General features: G+C 36.4%; 1 protein-coding gene across 5 annotated transcripts in view; it reads left to right on the top strand.

Moving 5' to 3' along the window:
* Positions 1-1,746: 1,746 nt before the first annotated feature.
* Positions 1,747-23,407, top strand: part of Blimp-1 (PR domain zinc finger protein 1) — a 33,015-nt gene continuing 11,354 nt past the window's right edge. For 2 of the 5 annotated variants that reach the window (XM_069498916.1, XM_034968548.2), the window contains exon 1: positions 17,809-18,220. The gene's annotated coding sequence lies outside the window, so the exon portion shown is untranslated. Of the gene's footprint in view, positions 1,922-17,807; positions 18,221-23,407 lie in introns of those variants that run through there. The other 3 variants (XM_069498915.1, XM_034968550.2, XM_034968549.2) reach the window with 3 other exon arrangements.

Raw genomic sequence — 23,407 nt, 5'->3', positions numbered from 1 at the left:
ATACTCGTAGTTTCAATGTCATTGTGTTTTTGTCATCGCAATGTGTGTAGGGATGAAGAACCGTTATATTTTTTATATATAGTAACATAATGGCCACCCTTTAATAGCAAAAAACGCGAGGGTCCCGCAGGTAAAGCAATCTAATCGCGGGCTGTGATTAAGGCTTCGATCGAAGTTACATAATGTTTCTTTGTCGTTTCCATATGCACGACAATTTAGCTGTTTAACTGTAAACCTTTCTTTCTTATCTGGTATCTTGCATCGTGGCGTATTATGTTATAAGCAGCAGTATGGTAGAGCATACCACGAGCCAACAAAATACCACCTGCCTATTGAACTCTTGTCACTCAAATTTAAACTTTAATCTATAAATTATGCATTACTGTGTCTGTTTGTTGATTTTTAGGTTTTTTTTTCAATCATGTCGCAACAGAGCAATTGATTGACGTGGTGTTTCACATGATTATAGTTAAAACCTGAAGAGAGACATAGGCTACTTTTTATTCCGGAAAAACTAAAGATTCCTCAGGGATGCCATACCATTTTTCACGCTTGTAGTTCAATGAAGCAGCAAACAATCAACAGATTTGATCTTTTTGATTTGATTTGATCACATAATTTTTCGCATACAAAGACACAAAGATATTTTAAAGACTTGGAAAGTAATATGGACTACTTTTATCCCGAAAAACAAAAAGAAGCCTCCGCGTGAATATATTTGATTTTTGCATCTGAAGATATTAATTCTGTGGTATGATAAACATTTGGGTAAAAACACCTGGCGTACATGGTTATGAGATTTTATTTAAAACAGATTTTTTAAATCTTCGAATAACCTTTATTTAAAAATTTATTCTGGACATGCAGGTCTACAGCGCAATTCCAATTTTTTTCTTTTTTTCTGTTTGTTAGCTACTTACATAGTCGTACAGTTTTTTCTGTAAAATACATACATGTATATGAATGGTTGGCACGTACCTATAAATTTTTTAACTTTCTCTTGGAATAGTTTACTTATCTAACAGAGAGTAGATATAATAATAATGGATGGTTTATCTTTCAGCTCTCCTCGCTTGAATCAATTATAATTGATATTTTAAATTATAATTGCTTAATCAATATTATATTTTATACTAGATGTAGCTCGCGTCTTTGTCCGCGTGGAATTGGATTTAGGTTCATGAAAACCCTGTAGGAACTCTTTGATTTTCCGGGATAAAAATTATCCTTTGTTCGTCTCCAGGGTGCAAGCTGTCTCGTAACAAATATATGATGCCCACGACTTTATCCGCATGAATTTAGGTTTTTAAGAATCCCGTAGGGACTTTGATTTTCCGGGACAAAAAAATAAATGTCCATTTCCAGGATGCAAGCCGTCTATGTATCTTTAATTAATCGGTTAAGCTGATGGGCTGTGAAAAGCTAGCAAACACACTTTCCGTTTTAGTAGGTATATTGTATCCAGTAATAAAATAGACTATCTATCCCATATAAATATAATATTAGAGAAATGGGAAACAAAATTGACACTTGTACTAGATTGCCTTGCCGAGATAGAAGTGGTCGTGCGACCGTGGCATTGGCGGCTATCTCGCTCGCACCAGCAGTTCATTCACCCGGCGCGGGCTCCAGTGCGGAAGAAGCGCAGGCGGCGGTGCGGGCTGTAGGCAGCGGCGGGAAGGACGTCTCCGACCATGAACCAGCCACACTTTATCAGTTATTCGGAGCTATCGGTGCGCTAACCCGCCTCCGCTCCGACATGACCCTCTAACGTGTTTCAGACTGAAAGCAACGTAGATCTCATACAAGACTTATATTTTTAAGTGACGTGCAGTGTCTAGTTTTAAGTTTAGTGAATATATCGGATTATTTTCGCACTGGATGTCCTTGGTCGTATTAACTGGATTATTATGCAGCTGTGGTAAGTTGTTACATAAATATAAAATGCATTAATTTAAAAAAAATTATATGTTTTGAATGTACTTAAGTATATTTTTCTTAATATTTAACGCTTATAACAAACACTGCGTTTAAAAGACATCAACGCGATCTTAGCAAAACGCTGCAACTCGCTGCTTCACTTACTCTTCCCGCTTGTTATTTTGTAATTAAATAGATTATATTAGACTCACACTTTATTTTAATTACAATTTTATAGCTTTCATTAATTTATTAGGTAATTGTATAAAAGTACCAATTAACAATAATATTGATATGATTATTTAGTAGGCACAAAAGCCAATTGTTTTAACTAAAAGCTTGTCATAATAACTAACAAAAATGCGTACCTAATATGCATGCATAGATATCATTTTCACATTAGGTATTATAATTTCGTCTTTTTCGAAAACTGAATATACTGAACGCTTTAATAACGTACTTACCTAGCTGTAGAATAAAGATATAATAAAACCACCACTAAATAGAAGAATTTTTACGACTTGAAATAAAAGCCTTTCTTTGAAGACCTATGTAGTTATTTTATAGCACCAGATAATCCCAATTCAAGTTTCAGTTTGCAAGTCCAGAAGTCATTAAAATCTAACTATAATCATCGAGTACGATCACTTAAAATAAAAGCTCTTTTTTGAAAACCTGTACTAGCGATCACAAAAGCCATTACAGCTAAGCTTGAGCCTTTGAACCAATTAGTTAGTTTGCAAATCTAGGAATCATTAAAATATAACTATAATCATCGAGAGCGATCACCCTGGGTGGGTTTTAGGCTATAATTATCATAATAAACAAGTCCTAGCACATGCGTGCAAACTCACCCATGTACGCACATACACACATACACTATTGTTGATCGCTGCAAAAAGCGAACCTTGAACCTTGCGAGTTCAATTTCAAGGCGACTGTTCGCACGTGAGCTGGCTTACGTAACTCACCCCACCCACACATAATGACATGTGCGTGCGGGTGTAAACAAACTATAATTACTTATTATCGTTTATTTACTACACAAATTAAGGCCATTTATTCACTCGGATAATACTTTGTAAGAATCTTTTTCATCTGTACAACTATGTGCAAAATGATTAACATAATATCTGAATCGTCTGAATCATCCATACCTACTAAAATAAATAAATGCGAAAGTGTGTCGGTCGGTCTGTTTTGACGAAAGGTCAAAGGAAACAGAGATAGCTTGAATCCTGAGGAAGAACTTAGGCTACCTTTGGTCCCGGTAAATCAAAGAGTTCCCATGGGATGTTTTAGAATTACATAAGTATGTATACTTTTTCAATGTACCTACCCATTTGCCTATTCTTTGTTTTCATTGCTTAGCTAATTTCCTAACGTAACCTTTATTATTATTTATACATTCGACGTACATAGGTATGCTCATTTCAGCATTTGTTGACTTCAATCGAGCAACTTATAATACTTGTTTTGCTTTAACTTACAATTTTGAAGGTTCCTATAGAGCTGTACGTGATTATACATATTTGTATTCACGAACACAAACATCTTGAAATTATATACATAAAAATTACAAGACCAATACATAAACGGACCGCGAGTATGGTACATAAAGCCAAAAAACTTCCGGACGTGCAAGCAAAAGTGATCTCAAAGTAAAAAGGGAAAAGATTCAAATTAGCACACGCGTCGGTCGCAATTTCGGCAATGACACTGACTTCGGCCGATGATATAACAGAAGGCTGACAAACCCGTGAAAAGTCGGTCATTGAACCGCGAGCAGAGCGCGCGTCCGCGGCCGCCTTCTTCGCTTTCCCTCGCATGATTTTGTACTTTACACCAGTCATCATAGAGTAGACTTTCAGTCTCACGTAATTTCAATAATATATTTATACAGTTTTAAATGCTTGAACACCTATGACGCATATAATATTATATCTTTAACATTTAAAACTGATAATCTCTTAAGAAGTAATTAGAAATACTTAAAGGCAGCCTGGTCGGGTCACCTGACGTTAGTTAGTGATTAGTAATAAAATTATTTAGTATAATATTAAGGCAACCCAGCACCAGAGGAACCGCTACCCCTTCTAAGTTAGCCAGCTTCATCTTACTGAATCATCATTTTACACCAGGTGAGATCGATTCGTACCTACTCAAGGGCTAACTTGTATCAAACTAAAAAGTGGGAGACAGGCTCGCGCAACGAGGGTTCCGTACTACAGTCGTATTTTTTCACGACATTTTGCACGATAATTCAAAAACTATGATACATAAAAATAAATAAAAAACTGTTTTAGAATGCACAGGTGAAGACCTTTTATATGATGATGAATTTTATATGAAAATTGAAATAAACTAATTATTATTTCATGACCACAGTTTAATTTTTTTTGTGTGATGTAACCACAAATTCACGGATTCCAGATTTTTCCCCGAATGTCTGCTATAAAACTTACTTACCTGCCAAATTTCATGATTCTAGGGCAACGGGAAGTACCCTATAGGTTTCTTGACAGACCGACCGACCAACAGACAGACAGACAGACAGACAGACAACAAAGTGATCCTATAAGGGTTCCGTTTTCCGTTTTTGAGGTACGGAGCCCTAAAAAAGAATGGTTATAACATCTGTCTGTAAACTGTAGACAACTTATTGATAATCCCACTTCTGACACAAAATTTTATTTTCATCAGGCCAAAGACAAACTTGTTTATTCTTCATCAGACCTTTGTTGTTAATTTAGTGGCCCAGGATTACTACAAAAGGTACCTGCGCAAGTCAACCGCATACAGGTGACAATGAGAACTAGATTTTCAAGATTGTACGTTGTATAGTAAAAATAAATCTAAAAATGTAGGCTGTCCAACGAGTTCACTTACGCTTACGTGGGAGTGGTAGGAAGGTCCTTCATGGGTAGAAAGTAAAGGCTCGGTAAGCATCCAACGGTACGGGAGGGGTGATGGGGAACCTGTTCGAACAACGGTATCTTGGTATGCCCCGGGCGCAAACGCACCTATTATGTAACATCCATTTTTACGCTCCAATAGGCTTTACCTTATATCCCTTTTGACCTTTTCGTTTTGTTGAAAACAAGCAAAGTTTTGTCACAAATAAAATTATAAGCAACTAGTTGTTTGCACATGACCGCATATGCACCTAGTTTGGTTTTCCCTTAGAACTAAAGTATTTTCCGGTTCAAAAGTATCCTAGGTCCGTACGGCTGCGGGATTTAAGTTATCTGAAGTTATCTCTGTGCCAAAACTCAAGATCGGTGACTGCCAGATGAATGCCAGTTGCCAGTTTAGATAGGCTCGCTGCATTTCCACGAAGAATCTTTGAGCTAATTCTTTACACCCGTAAAACAACATGTAAAAAATAAGGCAACCTTCTTTTCCCCGCGAAGAGATAATGCTTAGTAAGCAAAACTAATTAGAACTTTATTTTTAGCCGACTTCAAAAAAAGGAAGTTTCATATTACCTGTTCATCCCGTATATATGGATGTATGTACTCCTATCTCCACATTATCTCAAAGACCAATGAACCGATTTTTTTCACTATTATGTAGTAATTTACATTCTTACAAGAAGATTTTAGTATATAATACGTACACCTAGGTATATCATTAACTTTAATATGTTTTCCTCATATACATAATGTGTAGGCATGTGCGAAAAAAAAAGGAAGTTTCATTTTGATATTCCAATAAACGTCCCACCTACATATAATTCGAATAAAACAGTTGACATGAAGCGTGGTTTCCGGTGGCCGTAATAGCGGTTACCACACCATAGCCACGCCATACAGCACACCACATAAAATACCGTTCATTCGATCGTCACCACGTCTTTGTTGAATGCACATATTCACATTTTATACAGATAATTATCACATTATGCAATAGGGAAATACTTAAGAGGGCACTACACGCGAAGCCTTCGGACCGTGTCAAGTCAGTACATTGACTTTGCTTGACATTTAATCAATGAATGAGTACACGTGCTCAACCTCACACCCTTATCACATTGTATTGTAATGTTTTATATTGAAATCAACTTTATAATAGTATCGATGTTTCTTTCTGATCGATTCTGCTTTTATGACCAGGTGCATATATGGTGATAGCCTATAGTGGTTAAAACTGCGGCCTTCTATTTAGAGGGTCATGGCTAAGTTCGCAAACATGCACCTCTGACTCTTCAGAAACACATGTGTTTTAAATAATTAAATATCAATTGATTTGCTTTAATGGTGAAGGAAAACATAATGAGGAAATACTTGCATGCCTGAGAGTCCACCATACTTAATGTTCTCAAGAAGTGTAAAGTATGTCGATCGGCACTTGGCCAGAGTGGTGGACTATGGCCTAACTAACCCCTTCTCATTCTGAAGGAGACATGTGCTCGATATGCAATGGGTTGATGATGCTTATGATGATGATAGTTAGGTACCACGCACTACACATCTACATATTATAATCATCATCGTCGCGACCAAGGTTCGCTAAGATAATATAAAATATTATGAATACATAAAAAATACACAATAAGATATAAACAAACAAGATAAGAGATGAACAAACAAGTAAGTATAATTACTAAATTATAGTACAATATACCTAGGTAAGTATAGGTAAGTAGACAGAAAATTATAGGTAAAAAAGTTTATTTCATATACATATTGCCTATCTGTGCATCGTAATAGTAATAAGAAATAGAAATAGATTTGTTGACAAGGACGCCTGTGAAGAGATTTTTAACATTCACAGTTAGTTTATAAGTTTGTATGTACATGTAGTTCATTTTACTTTATTTTATTTTAATTTATATAATGGTATATTTTATTTTATGAATAATATGTATAATGGGTTCTTTGCCTTTAATAAAAAACTTTATTATTATTATTATTATATATTAATTGCTCTCACGCCCGTGTACAAAATAGATACATATAAAAGCCAAAAGCGTTATAATATACTTACATACATAAAAATAAAGAAACCTACATAAACATTACATACATACATCTTTGTACCGGGCGGAAGATTACACCCCGGCAGGGGAGACCAAACGGCCGGGGGTCAGGGCGACAGGTGAAGAAATCGGCGGACTATCCTAGCCGAGTCCAGCAAGACCGCTTTTTGCATCCTGGCTGCGAGCGAACTGCCACGGAACCCCAGTCGCCTCAGATGGTGAGCGAGGCTGACTGGCATCAACCCATTCGCAGATATGACGATTGGGATGATTTCAGTGGACTCCACATGCCACATGTCGGAAACCTCGTGAGCCAGATCGAGATACTTGCGCTTTTTCTCCGTCTCAGCTCTCACGAGGTTCTCGTCATACGGAATGGTGATGTCCACCAAAAACACCCTCGACTGTGCCCGGTCGTATTATTATTATTATTATTATTATTATATACAATCGCAAACGACTCTATATCAATGTTCTACCAAAGATTGGTAGGTTATGATCATGTTATGACGAAGTACATTTTATAAATAAGAATCTACTCGTAAATATATGGATGATAAATCTCAATAGAAGCTGCATGCGGCGTTCCGATTTCACCCTCCTATTTTTATTTTTTATCGCCACCGACCTAACGGTAGCCGAGCCCCGTAGGTACCGTATGAAAATCTTTAAGCGAGTTCATGTGTAACATTATACAATCGGATCTACCTGTTCGTGGCGTTAAAAGCTTGGGAAATGATTAACGTCATTCGATTATACTTGCAAATACGGGTAGATACTATACATGAATCCATACCATACTATTATATTTTAATCTATCTTATGGCAGCAGATTTGTAATCCACTCTTTAAATGGTTAAATTCTCGAAAATATATCTAAATATTATTTAAAACCTACTCACATACTATTATATAATAATTATAATAGCTTATTTCCGCGATTTTCGTCCACGTGGACTACACAAATTTAAACCCTCTATTTCACCTCCTTAGGCGTATATTTTTAAAAATAGCTAAAGTCGTAGACATAGACGCTAAGAAGCGGATACGCCCCCCAATTGTGTAAGAATAACCATGAGTTTGCATACCGGAAACTCGCACGAAATTTAAAAAAAAATCTAAATCCACACCGACAAATATTATTTGTTAGTTCGCACACATAATATTGTGTGAAGAAAACAATAAATGTATGGCAACCGCATAGCAATAAACATAATTGAACCGGGTATTTATAATTATAATGAGTCAAGATTCAGGGAAGAGACTAAACAGTTAGAATCTAGGAATCGTTCGCTATGAATAAATTATTGCTCTATGTCGCACAAAGCAGACTTTATAGTAAGTATTATCTCATCCATTGTTATGTTGGCACTCACGTTACCCATAAAAGTACCTATATTTTTGGGGTTTTATACGTGAAGGTGTGGAAGTCCCTACAAGAGACCTATGTCCAGCAGTGGTCGTCTATCAGACGTTAATGATGATTATTCTGAAAACGCGACCATATTTCTTTGTTGATTCAAATCAGTCGTCTCAAATAAATCTAACGGTACGTCCTTAACAAAAGCTCCGTTGTTATTTTCTGGGCTTAATCCTCTACCTGCGTTTTGAGCATACACTTGCGACGCTACTTTTGTTATTTTTTGCTAACCATGGATAATTATGAATCTGCTTTGTCACAGCGGTAGATATTTATTATTTATAACTATGCAGGTCATAAATTGAAACGTCCTATACGTTTGTAGTATGGATATTATCAATAAATATATAAAAGGAAAAGGTGACTGACTGACTGACTGACTGATCTATCAACACACAGCTCAAACTACTGGGCAGATCGGGCTAAAATTTCGCATGCAAATAGCTATTATAACGTAGGCATCCGCTACAAATTTTTTTTTAAATTCAACCCCTAAGGGGGTAAAATGAAATTTGTGTAGTCCGCGCGGGCGAAGTCGCGAGCATAAGCTAGTTAATGTCAGAAAAATGCACTTGATATCTTATGAAATTATTAGTTACTAGCTGACCCGGCGAACTTCGTTCCGCCTAACAGTCGATTCAAATTTTTTAATTTTTTTTAAATATCAATTCACTATCAGAAATTCTCAAATCCCCACGATTTAGGAGTTCAGTACCTTGCAGCATCAGGATTGAGGAGTTGGAATCCGAAGTTTAATTATGTAGCCTATGCTTGGTACCTAAAATAATTTTGCACCATCCGCAGTTCCTGAATCATCATAGTTTAGGAGTGCTGTACCCTACATCGTCAGGGTTGAGGAGCTGGGACTTGAAGTCTGAGAATAAAGTCGTTGCTTGGTACCTACAATGTGAATTCACTATGAACACTTCCTGAATCTTGATAACTTAGGCGGGCAGTAACCCTGCAGCATCAGGATTAAGGAGTTGGATCCAGAATTTTTTATGGAACCACCACGAAAACTTCTTCTGCTAATTTAAAAAAAAAATTGCAAATCGGTCCAGAAACCTCGAAAAAATCGATGTAGAAAAAAGAACCACCTCCTTTTTGACAGTCGGTTAAAAACCGATGACCTTGAAATATTTACGGAACAATCTTTAAAATATCCCCTTTCTAACAAAAAAAGAATGAATGAAATCGGACTACGCATTAATGAATTACAAATCAGTATACATTTTAACTTTCATCCCCTCTCCTAAGGGAACTATGTTGAATTTCGGGATAAAAAGTGTCCTATGTTCTTCCTCATAGTATGACCTCAAATCGTACCAAGTTTCATTGGAATCCATTCAGTAGATTCAGCATGATGCGCGGCCGTGATACAGACAGACAGACAGACAGACAGACAGACCGACAGACAGAAAGACAAAAATGAAAAAAATTACAGTTTTGGGTTCAGTATCGATTACAGAGTGCCCTCGAAAAAAAATTTTCAAAATATCTTCAATGTACAGAATTGGACCGGTTACAGTTTTATTATAAGTAATAATAATAATAATAATAATAATTGATGATTGATGATATGGCTCGAAAATATTCTAAAATTATACAAACAGCGGTTGATCTCTTTATAGAAACTCGTAAGAAATACCAAAGAAACTAAACTTGCTACGATAAAGCATCAGGGTTTCAACACCTACGAATGAAAAGTAAAGAAATAGATCAAAATATGTTTCAAAGTAAGTAACAAAGGAAAGTTAACCGTCAGTCGGATCGATGAAAGTAAAGGCCGGTGTAGACGGGTCCCGTTAGCCGGCCTGCGCCCGGCTCGCGGAATACTAAGCGCTGACATACTGCGCGGCTTTTGACCCTAGCAACATTCTAGACTGGTACTTCGCACTTCTATCCACTCGATTTAAAGCCTATATACACACTACAATGATAGATTACTCTATGCTTTTCTATCTATAGTCTGCGACAGGTTGAGATGGCAATCGGGGTATGAAGCTCGGGGACGCTCCGCACACCCGCACGTCACTCGCGCTCAATACGGGGAGGAAAGATCAGCGACTATGAAGTTTGGATCATGGTGGCTTTAGGAGATAACAGAAAGGTAATAAAGGTGTAAAAAATCTTACGTCAAATTATAAAGTAATTTTTTACATTTTCTTCGGAATAGTAGTAAGAAATCACGTCATGCATTGCCAGATACTTAGTTACGAAAGCTTAAGTGGGGTCTGGCATGGGTCTGGGTTACTTGCCAGATACTAAGTATCTGGCAATGCATGACGTGATTTCTAATACTTACTATAATTTTGAAGAAAATTACTTTATAAGTAATTTGACGTAAGATTTTTTACACCTTTATTACCCCACCATTATTCAAACTTCATAACTTCGCTGATCGTTGCTGCCTGATGTGTTGGGGGCAATACGCAGATATATTTTTAGCTTTTTATAAAATGACGAAGGTCTGGCACGCGCTGGCTCTTAGTCCATGAGGATGTTAGCGATTCTTATTTTGTGATATGTACTAGATTTGTTTACTATGTTCAATTTATTAAAGTAAGTAAACAAATTAGAAAATAAAACGCTAAGTTATTTTTTACGAAAAGAATAAGGTTTTCATTTAAAGAGGCAAAATTATTATTATTGATACCTAGTCAAAAGTTTTAGATTTTGTCTTTTAGAAATAAGCATGACAAGAAGAGATTTCGGTCTAACGCAGGTCTAACGCAATAAAGTTACCACAAGTAGGTACTTACCTATCTGAATATTTATTGCATCATTAGGTAAGTGTACATTACAACCCCAAAGCAAATTCTAGTAACTGAGTAAAAACATTATCTTTTCAGTATGGCCCTTAATGTTTTCTTACAAATTGCCTCGAAAAGACCTTGTACACTTATTCAATTACATTCTTTATTTTTCCCTTGACGGTAAAAAGCTTTAGAATTTGCTTTGCAAAAAATGCAGTTGTGCAAATGGCATTTTTTAGTATTACACTATTTATAGGCAACATCCATAAACTAAAAGGACCGTTGTTTAGGAAACCTTTTGTTCTATCCGACTCTATTATTCCGTTGGATAACAAGGAATGGCCGTCAGTCGAAATTGCACATTTGAACGGAACAAGTACCTATCATAAAATCAATTAGATAACCGACGCAATATCTGAATAATGATTTAACAGAAGAATGCGTTTCATCAGATTTGCGAATTCTCTGCTAGTACTTAAGTTTAGTGCGGATATAGGCAGACGAGGACAACGACCCTACGCAAAATTCGCTGCATTGGGCTAGGTCTAGTGCATGCGCGTATGTACCGGCGACAACACGGAAATGTTCTGAGAGGGAGCGCATTATGCGCTTGCACCCGGCTAGAGCAGGAAAAAGGTATGAATGAGTATTGAAGCCTACCCCAAGAAGGGGGAAATCGAGTTTGTACAGTGGGCTGTGGGCACCACATCTACAGATATACGCAGACCCTACACCATACAGTACTGTGAGATCAATAAAGCCTTATTATAAGCCATTGCCTTCGATGAGTACGAGTTACAGATGAATCTTTAAAGAACATGTTTTGAGTAGTACCTATTACTAGAACAAGTAAAAGAGAAAGGAACACGTGAAGAGCTTAAAATCCTTCCAATATAACAATATTATGTGTGACTGTGGGGTAACTCTTATTTAATCTTGATAGTTTTTACTAGAAGTTATATAATTTCTAATAAAACTCGCAAACTTATAAGAGTTACAGCCACAGGTACATAATATTTTTTTAAGTTATTTTTTTAAGTGAAGGATCTTAATAACTTCTGCAATGGTTTTTTAGCTTATAAAGCAAGTATGCAATTTTTTTATAACAAGTATTGTACATTAATATGTACGTATAAGTTGTATACTTAAAAATTATACCTAAGATATTAGATCATAATACTAAAGTCACAAAATAAAATTATTACATAGGTACATTCAGAGTGGTCAACGAACACAATTCATGTGAATTGCTGAAATTAAAGAAAGCAAGATAAAGTACAAAGATATTTTACAAGTAAAATGTATTTGATAAAGTAATAGATCTTGATATGCCTAGTTACACCTTTATATTCTGCACCTACCCGGAAACAATTATTATCTAAGACAGGTAATTAGTAATTACCCCTTTTCCTCGCACTTAAATGAATTTACACATCCAGTCTTCAATTCCTAATAATACCTAAGCATCCAGCCTTGGAAGAAATAACACATGCAGGGTATGTGGAAATCACTATTTTTGCCAGAATAAGCACTAGAACCCAGCGGCGTCGTCAAGGTAGGCGCAGGTGGGTACCCTATAATGGTGACAATAACTTGATTTGTAATTTTTGTCTTGAAAATGAAACTAATAATATTATGTAGGTATGATTAGCTGATGACTGCGTTTTCATCCTTGTGGATTCAGTTTTTTTTTTAAATCATGTAGAACCACTTAGATTTCCAGGATAAAAAGTGGCCTATGTCACTTCCCAGGTTTTTAACTACATATACCTATTCATGCAAATCACGTCAATCCGTTGCCTCGTTGCAACATGATTGAAGGACAAACCAACAAACGAATAAGCGATAAAAACAAACACACTTTTGCAATTATGCCATATTATGGGTAACGATTTATAGTGGGTGGTAAATACCTACTGTACTTAGGTGAGAAAATGCGTCATCAATTTATAAAAAGATCACCACCATCCAAAAAACAGCCCTGAGCTCATAAGATGAAATCCTTATTCAAATACGACAAAGATGAACTTTTGTAGGCTTCAAAAACTTTAAATTGCAAGCCCAAAGAAAATTTGTGTGATGTCAACGACCGCTGTGCCCAATACTTATACAGTAAACGCATTTCGCCGCACACATGCGCGTGGTAGCGATTTATTCGCGCGGACGAGTGAGACGCCACGCGGCGCCGGGCGGCGGGGGCTAGCGCAGTGGGGCGACGCAGCTGAGGCCGTTCACCCCGGAAGATTCAGTGTTTTGATACCGCTCAAGCCTCCGACGATGGAAAACTGCATTTTCTTTGATACGCTTCACTTTTCACGCTCTAATTGACCGTCTATTAAACGATTTTATATTTTTGAGTGTTTCTATGGTTCTTTAAACACAAGTGCCTGTTGTATGGTTTTAATTAGCGTCAAACTATGGCGTTAAACTATAAATCTAGTTATGTTTCAATTAACAAAATAAAGTTCTAAAGTAACTAAAACCCGTCTACTCCTCATGATTTACGCTGAAATAGAGTGAAATCGTTTTTTTGTCGCTTGGAGTATTTTAATCGGTTCAGATTTTTACACTTTTGAGCTTAGAATTTTCCCTTCTTTTATAACCCCTTCCTTTTAGCTTGGCCTTAGTCGGGTAAAAAGAGTTTTTGCCTTGAGTTAGAAAAAATATAATATTATTTTATCTGTAAATTCTTAATGGAATAGGTAGATGCATATTTCCCAATCCGATTGAATCTAATATCAGTTGTGGATACAAGATTTAACAAATCTTACAAGAAATTATACCTACGTATGGGATTTTTTACTACTCGAAAGCATTCGGCTGATCATAAAATCTTACAAGTTGATATAGGTACAGCATAGGAAAAACTGCTGCAATCAATAAAAGAGGATGAGGACCCAGACATGTCTAACAAACGTAGACATACGTATAGCTTGTGTCCTTTTGGGATGTATCAAAAATATTAAGTGGTTTAATCTAAGAATTATCATTAAAAGTTTAATGACTTACATAGCTCACTTTTTCAGTAGTTTAATGAAAAAATTCCAATTTGTTTCTAAACATATTTTTTCTAATTTGACCCTAGCTGAATTTCCAAAACATCCACACTTAAGAAGTTAGTTGACCCGTTTTGACCTCTGGCTTTGCACGGTGGGCCTATCCATTGACAAATTTCATTGACAAATATAATGTTAGAAATTAGATATTTTTTTCCTATTGAAAATATTTTGATAACATTTAAAGCTAGCCTTATCTAATTACTTTACAAATCATGCCCGCGTGGAATGGTGCCAAGAACACTGGCTGCATTTCCGCGCTGGATAGCCAGACTGCCTTTGCGCAAAAAATGAGCCAGCCCTTCTGTCACCAGATGAGACTATTAACTACTGTGAAAATGTCTCGTAAAAAAATTTAGCACTAAGACTCCATGGCCCCAGGGTCTCCACGGCAAAGCGAACAAAAATGTAACTCTCGATAAGAGAGGCATACTTAGGCCGCTTACCAGTTTCAGACATTTTTGCTATAAGAACACTTATATAATGTTAATGATATTGAGGCACACATGAAGAGGCAGTGGGTAACGTACAAATAGTGCTAAATAAAGTCTATAAATGGACTAAAAAGTGGAGAATAAAGAAGAAGATTTCACAAATAAAACAAAAAAGTATCACGCTGTCTTCATAAACGACCAAAAAATCTCCTACGTGGATACAGCTAAATACCTTGGTATGACACTTGATGTGAAGTTGCGCTGGAAAGCTCAGGTCAAGAAAAAAAGGAAAGAACTTTATATAAAGTATAAACAGATGTATTGGCTACTTGGTAGATATTCCTCGCTGTCAATACACAACAAGATTCTTTTGTACAGACAAGTCCTGATGCCCATTTGGACTTATGGCATACAGCTGTGGGGCTGTACCAAAAAAAGTAACATCCAAATCATCCAACGGTTCCAAAACAAAGTACTCAGGAATATTGTAAATGCACCCTGGTACATCAGAAATGATGATATTCATAGGGACCTTCAAATTGAATACGTCCATAAAGTTATCACCAAATCTGCCAAAGCCCACGACTATAGGCTTCACCACCACGTTAATGTTGAAGCAATCCAGCTGCTTGACGTAACGGAGACGGTGAGAAGACTAAAAAGGACCAAACCTTTTGTGTTAGTGTATAGTGATTAGTGATAGTGTACATAGTGTAAGTGCTGAATGAACACGTGAACAAAGTGTCATATCTCAAATCAAGAAAGACTAAGATGCGTCAGTGGACAATTTCTTAGTATATAAGATAATTTATAAGTTTAGGTTAAAATAAAATTACTTATTAGTCATACATTAGGCTAGATCGTAATATAATTGAGTACCTAGCTAATTGGCACTCAACAATAAGGAAAAAAAAATGATATTGAAAGCTGTACTGAATTGCACTCATTCATCTAACGATTTTTAGTAGTTTAGGCGATATGAATTTTTTAATGATTTTTTCATAATTTCTACCGTCAGTGGTTTTTTTTTCTCTTACTGTAGAACGTTTTTGGACATTTTATGTAGTAATTAGTAAACATGAACTCAACTATTGCCTTAAAAATTATGGTTTACGTTATGCATTATAGAACATGACTTAAATTTTATCGAAAGTTTAAAATTATTGTTCGAGCGCAGCAGTTACAAAACTTCAAGACTTGAAAAAAAACTTGAGTGACTTACCACTCCAGAAATAATTAAAAAATAGGGGTTTATTTGATGGTCTCCAAAATAAATGAGTGAATTTTTTAAATTCACAATTAATCATACAATTTTCTTTAAATTATGAAAAATTCACAAGTTAAAAGTATAGTATTACGAACATACATAGGCGTTTTTGCACATACGTTTATCATTTCTCTTCTGTACACCCCCGATGAAATTTAAATTTTTAAAAAATATGTGTCGAATTTAAGTCCAGTATTACGAAAGTATAGTCCTAATACTATTTATCATCCCAGTAAGAAAACAGCTGCTGAGATCGATATAGTGACGGGGCCCAGACAGAAGCCCAGACGTTAGGATAGGTCGTGTAGTGGGGTGGATACAGTATAGTTAATGATGTAATAGGCGAGGTGCAGGGGGATGGGAAATGCACCTAATTTTATGTAAATGAATAAACTTAGTTTGTATTGAACCTGTCCAAGAAAAATATTGACAAAAGACATAATTCGTTGTAGTTTTTTAAATCCGGCGATGCGGTGGGTACACATTTGAAATCTACCACTGTTATGCCTATTATACCTAATTCATATATTATTGTTAAAACCAAAAATACTATTTATTACTAACTGTCCCGGCGAACTTCGTACCGCCTTACAATCGATTCTTTTTCAGGATTTTTTTTAAATTTTTCTCTCCGTAAGAACCATCCTCGTACTTCAAGTAATATTATAAAAAAGAATTAGCGAAATCGGTCTAGCTGTTCTTGAGATTTGCGATCAGCAACAAATTCAGTGATTCATTTTTATATATAGAGACATATCTCTATATGAACGTATTATTACATATTCTACTAGATGATGCCCGCGACATCGTCCGCGTCGATTTACAGTTTGAAAAATCCCGTGATAATCCTGTTATTTTTCGGGACAAAAAGAAGCCTGTGTCCACCCTTGGGATGCAGGCTATCTTGTACCAAATTTTGTCAAAATCGACCGTGAAAGCTTGCAGACAGATTCACTTTAACATTTATGGTATCAAGGGGATATAATCTAAGGGGGTAAAATAAGGATTTAAAATTTATGTAGTCCACGCGGACAAAGTCACGGAAATAAGTAATTTATTAATGATAGATAATATCCGCTATATTATGTATACAATAATAACCCCTTGCAGCCGCTAGGTTTATTATTCAGAGTTCGAACAGTTTAAGGATGTTAACAGATTTCAGGCTGTAAATAGTGAAATCAATATTGGATAATGATTAGGTGGCAGGGAGCGGCGTGGCAATGCCGCCGGATGAGGTAAAACGCATCACCCCTACTATGTTTACTCTTTTAATTTTCTCGCAATAAAATAAACGTGTTCATTTCCGCAAGTATAGAGAAGGACAGAAATTGTGAAAAATTTCAAATACCTGAAGATTCGAGAACCTGTAGTAGGGTATGTGAAGGCTGTGTCGTCGACCCGCGAGAGTGAAAGCTCGTTCCGGGGAGGCACAGGCGCGCGCCCGCCCGCCCTGCCATGGCTTTCGCTACCGTTCTCACGCTACCCTTTCGCACTATGTTTTTAACTTGTTTGATTACGTTTTTCCAAATAATAAGTCATTCTTTCTATTAAATAAACGAATCTTTGCTACAAAAAACTCGTTATTTAATAAACTAGGAGTACTATTGCCACTTTGCTATTTTTCCGTTTTAGAACTTCGGTGATTTCAGAAATATCTAAATTGATAGCCGCATTGGATACATAATAGTAAGGTGCATGCTAAGGAGGAGGTATTTCGGTGGTTCAAATGGCATCATCAGTAAAGTGCAAGCGCGGATCGGGAGCACGGTCAGGGCGCGCCGCGGCCGCCACACTACGGAAGTAATGAACTTGAATGCAGCGCTCGGTCGCACTGCACCGCTCCGTCCCTCTCTCGTCTAATTGGAGAACACTAGGCGCGAACGTGACGTACTCACTGCACTCGCTGTCAAATTCGTCCGCATTCTCCATCACGGGCCGCTTTCGTCGTCGATGCGTTTATCGGAACGAGACGCGAATATGTGTGTCGATTGCATTCTCGGCGTTGTAAAAGTGCATCTAGGTCGGTCGGCGGAGCAGCGTCGGCTTAGTGCGACGCGCTCCGTGGCTAGACGTGGGGCAGGTCGGCGAGTCGTTGCATAATGTGCAGCGAGCATCGCCAGCGAGCACGCCGCCGGTGTCCGCTCGCGCCCAGCCCGCCCGCCTGAGCAAGGCCGCCATGAGAGCGGCGCGCCGGCTGCGGCCCCTCGTCCCCCTGCTGACGCTCCGCATCCTGCTGGAGTACCTCAAGTCGCTCGACTTCGCTCTCGCCTAGACCACTTGCCATTCGCTCCACTCCTAAGTCATTTCATACCAAAGACAATTAACTTTTTTACGGAAAATTATCAAGTTATAGTTAAGAGAAGACATTAAAGGATGCTTAAGTGTAAGTATTAATATATCTATAATGCTCTATTACTCTTGCTTATTCAATTTTTTTGGAAATGTTAAAAAAAAATTCAAAACAAAGCTATGTGAAGCTAAATGCTCTATTAAAAATACTTTTTTATTAAACAGCTAAAAGATGCCCGCACCTTCGTGCGCGTGTATTTAATTTTTTTAAATCCCGTGGAAACAGTTTAATTCCCAGGGATAAAAAATAACTTATGTCCTTCTCGGGGATGCAAGCTAGCTATACCCAATTTTGTAAGAATGGATTAAGCATGGGCTATGAGAAAGTAACAGACAGACAGACGGATAGACACTTTTGCATTTATACTAGATAATGCCCGCGACTTCATCCCGTGGGAAATCTTTGATTTTCCGGCTACAAAGTAGCATAGGTCTTTTCCCGGGATGCAAGCTATCTTGGTACCAAATTTCATTAAATCGGTTGAACGGATGGGCCGTGAAAAGCTAGCAGATATACAGACAGACAAACACACTTTCGCTTTTATAATATTAGTATGGATTAGTATAGAAATATGCTTATATTATATTGCTCAAAGTTTAATCTCAACATAATATGTAATGTGTATAAAAAGTGGGTAGGTAGATAGTATTTATAATGAGCAAAAGAAAAAGCCAGTCCCTATGAACCCGTCGGCGCTTCTTACTCAATCTTTACAATCCCCAATAATATTTCGAATAATGATTATAATAATTAATAATGAACGTATTTGGAACTAGATGATGCCTGTGAATTGTGTGTGATTTGCTAAAAAACCCGTGGGTAATCTTTGATTTTCCGGGATAAAAAGTAGCCCATGTCAGTGTCCGGGATGCAAGCTATCTTGGTACCAAATTTCATCAAAAAGTAACAGGTGGGCTATGAAAAGATAAGAGATAGACAGACACTTTCGCATTTATAATATTACTTAGTAAGGGGTTACAGAGTATCAGCATTTTTTAAACATTTTCTTTAATTCTAAACATCTGTACATACTACATACATGACGTGTAGGTTAGTAGATGTTATATATTATATGTGATAAATTAATTAATTATTAAAATCCATGAAACACTATCTTGGAAAAGTTAGTTACAGTGATTTAATAATACAGCCCATGATCAATACAACATTGACATCATACAGCTCAATTCCTATTCACGTAACATTCAATCTTTATCTATCCGATGTTATCGATATATTGTTATATATATTTATTTGCAGTGGAAACATCTACGTATGAAATTATTATTAGACTGCAAGGTTAGTTTCCCGTTGCATTCACATATGTAATAATGTTTGCAATATCACGGCCATATAACTTCCTACACCCAAGATTTTACATAGATTCTTGCTCTGCTTTCTTTTGTGTAAAAACATCATAGGTCACATCTATAAAACTAAAATATGTACCTATCTAACTCCAATTAATATTATTTTAACCAAAAACAGAATATCAACAAGTAAGTAGTTATATACTTATATTTATCATTTATTTTAATTATTTAATAAAAAACTTTAATTTTACACAGCTATATTATTGCAAAGTTTAATACGTGGTACTTATTTTATAAGTGATTTAATTATTTTTATTTTTTATTTATTCTTTTCTAGCTGATGTACATTTTTCAAAATCCCGCGGGAACTCTTTGATTTTCCGGGATGAAAAGTAGCCTATGTTTTAATCCAGGGTATACCCTGGATTAAAACATAGGCATAATAATGCATAGTGGCATAATAGATTATAATCTATCTCCATTCCAAATTTCAGTCAAATCCGTCCAGTAGTTTTTGCGTGATTGAGTAACAGACATCCAAACATCCAAACGTCCAAACATCCACACTTTCACATGTATAATATTAGTAGGATTAGGATTAAAATTAGGATTTGACAGGAAAATAAATCATACGTTTTGTATCTTCACATCCTGAAAACCTGTTGAGTTTATGTGGATAATGCACATATTACAGTACACGATAGTAACTCTTTAATTTGTTCAATATTTCATACCAGCTTATGCCCGCGATTTCGTCTGCGTGGAATTAGTTTTCCAAAAATCCTGTGGGAACTCTTTGATTTTCCGGGGTAAAAAGCCTATATCACTCTCCAGACCTTTATCTATACCCATGCAAAAAATCACGTCAATCCGTTGCACCGTTGCGACGTGATTGAAGGACAAACCAATAAACCAACAAACAAACACACTTTCGCATTTATAATATACTGATAAGTGGAATAGATTCCATTAGCAAATTATTATTTTAATGATAAGAGTATATGATAATGTAGAGCATACTCATACACGCGACTAGCGCTAAAGGGCAAGTTCAAGTGCGGCGCGCCAAGGTTGCTTCCTAGTGCGCGAGATATCTGCGCCCGCGCACGGCGTAACGCGAACGGGTCTATTCTTTAACTTGCTGCTGTTAATACTTATTACATTGTCGTATGTGTGGAGATGCAATGAATCCTAGGCTTGTTTTTCATAGATAAGTAATATATTTTAACACTGACTATTTAGCCCGTCACAATTTTATTTTATTCGTACCACCAATAGTAAAAAAAAAATAAGAAGTGGATAGAGAAATACTCGTACTTGTAGGCACACGCAAAGTAAAAATTTTAAAGAAAAAAAAGTTATGATTGTAAAATATACCCCCACCTACGATAGGTACTATTTAGCATTGAATTTTAGTTACATTTTGACTAGATTGATTTTGGTCGATAATTACGCTAAATGTTAGTGAGATTGACCTATTATACTACAATGTTAAAATTTCCACAAGCCACGGTCTTGCGCTGCCTGAATCCAGCAGCCTCCCTGCGACTACTTTGATGTCGTCTGTCCACCTAGTGAGGAGTCTTCCAACGCTGCGTTTTACGGTTCGAGGTCACCATTCTTGGAACCCCAACGTCTATTGGCTTTCCGAACTATGTATCCTGCTTGTAACTCAGAGTCGCTTAGTGGGCGATGGAGGTGTGCTTGGAGTTTCTCTAGACCCAGAGTAACCGATATAGCTCACGTATGTCCTCGTAAATTGCAGTATGTGACTGCAATTTACAATACACTTTAAATAGCGTATAAAACTTCAACAACAACTCTGCCTCCCGTTCAAAAAGGGAAACTCGAGCGCTGGCGAAGATAAGAGACGTAAGAGCAAAGACCAAGTCGCGTGAGTGCTAACATTGCGCGAACGCGTTGCAAAACTCGTGTCCGCTCACGTGCAGTTCTCCCCTCCCACCATCCTTCGCGTCCACGACACCGACATAATAAAAGATAGTAGAAAGCGTGACGTAATGAACCCTCACATACTCATTTATTTAATTTGTTATTATTTACATAAATTAATAAAATAGATTAAATTCATAAAAAAGTTAAAATCATGTAAAAATTATAACTTTTCAATTGACAAAAAATCACACCTTTTGTATTTTTTATTTCCTACATCCATATGCTCATCAGTCATCACTCATATAGAGTATAGACGCGCTGCCCAGAAAACAGCGACGTGCATTTCATCGCACCCATACTCCTGACGTTTCACTTTTTGATAGGTTTGGTAATACATTCCAGGCTTGAAATAAAGCGATTACTGGCCGAGTATTATCAGAAGGTCAAGGCGCCGAGAATTTTGGCTCAGAATTGTATAGTACTTTTCTTCATATGAAGATATATATTGTTTATGTGCCAGTTAAAAAAAAACTCAAATTGGCCGACTAACAATTTGCAAAATAGATAAAGGACATCCATCTGGAAACTTTTTGGTACTTGTTTGTATGAAAAGTCGCCTAAAAAGTACCAGGGATTCATAAGAATAAAGAAGACACAGTCACTGTTGTTCTACAAGTCACAGTCAGTCCGCACTCATATGGAACGCGTGTACTGTCACTATGCCCACTAGCAGCTTGTGTTGTTATGTTACGTTAATTGATATGGATGATATTTTCAAGATTTATCGAGATGCAAAATGATGAAAAAAAGAATTAAAAAAATCATTACAAAAATTTTATAAGAAAAAAATAAGATACAAATAATTAAAAGAAAGCACTAAAATCATTTAAAAAAATAATGGCAAAAAAATTGTATTAGAAAGATAAAAAAATGAAAAAGAAACAATAATGATAAAAAAGATATAATACCTAATTAAATAAATAAAAGTATTAAAAAAAATATTTAAAAAAAGATAAAAGAAATTAAAATTAAAAAATAGTTATATACAATTTATACGATTTTATTCATATAAGTCAGAAATTAATAAAATCATGTACCTAAACAAACTCAATTTATTTTAGTCTAGACCATAAAGAACCTCGTCATCAGTATGGAACTGTCCAGCAATTTCCATTACAGTCCTCTTGGAAATTGTTGGCGTGCGGCCAGTAAAGACCCGATAGCAGTCCTCTGTAGTGAAATTCTTTCTTCAGTAAAGTAGCAAATTACGAGCAAGTGGAAGAAAAAATTGTAACTGTAATAATTATTTTACAACACTATGCTACGGAACGTAGCAGTTACTCTACGCCAACCTCTACGCGTGTATAGTCACTAGTAAAACTAGTCAGAATTTATACAAATGTCCGCTGTATGGTCGTTTTAAACTTACATTTCAACACATATAATATATTCAACCATGTTTACACTAAAATGTTTTAATGATGCTTACACAACGATTTGACTATCAAATAGACCCGGTTTGGGGAAAAAAAATTGTTTAAACACAGAAGTTTTGACGACGTCCTCATACATGCTTCCGAGAGAAATAATGCAATGAAATGTTGAACTTTACTATTGCTTAACCATAAACGGTAAATATTTAAAGGTTGTTTCACACTGGAGTAACGATATGTAAACATTAATTTTGGGATCGTACGCACTCGCCTTAAGTATGCCGAGACAACATCGAATTACAGAAAGACAGTCTGCCGAAATTTAGAAATGAGGAGATCCGTAGGAGAAGCAGAGTAACCAACATAGCTCAGCAGGTGGCGAAGCCTACTGGTATATATTAGTACTAGCTAATGCCCGCGACTTCGTCCGCGTGGGCTACACAAAATTTCGAACCCCTATTTCACCCCTTCCAGAGTTGAATTTTCAAAAATCCCTTCTTAGTGGATGCCTGCGTCATAATAGCTATCTGCATGCCAAATTTCAGCACGATCCGTCCAGTAGTTTGAGCTGTGCGTTGATA

This window comes from Maniola hyperantus, chromosome 5 (assembly GCF_902806685.2).
Source record: "Maniola hyperantus chromosome 5, iAphHyp1.2, whole genome shotgun sequence".
Classification (NCBI taxonomy): domain Eukaryota; kingdom Metazoa; phylum Arthropoda; class Insecta; order Lepidoptera; family Nymphalidae; genus Maniola; species Maniola hyperantus.
The sequence above is the reverse complement of the archived record's forward strand: the minus strand, read 5'-3'. Positions and strand labels throughout refer to the sequence as shown.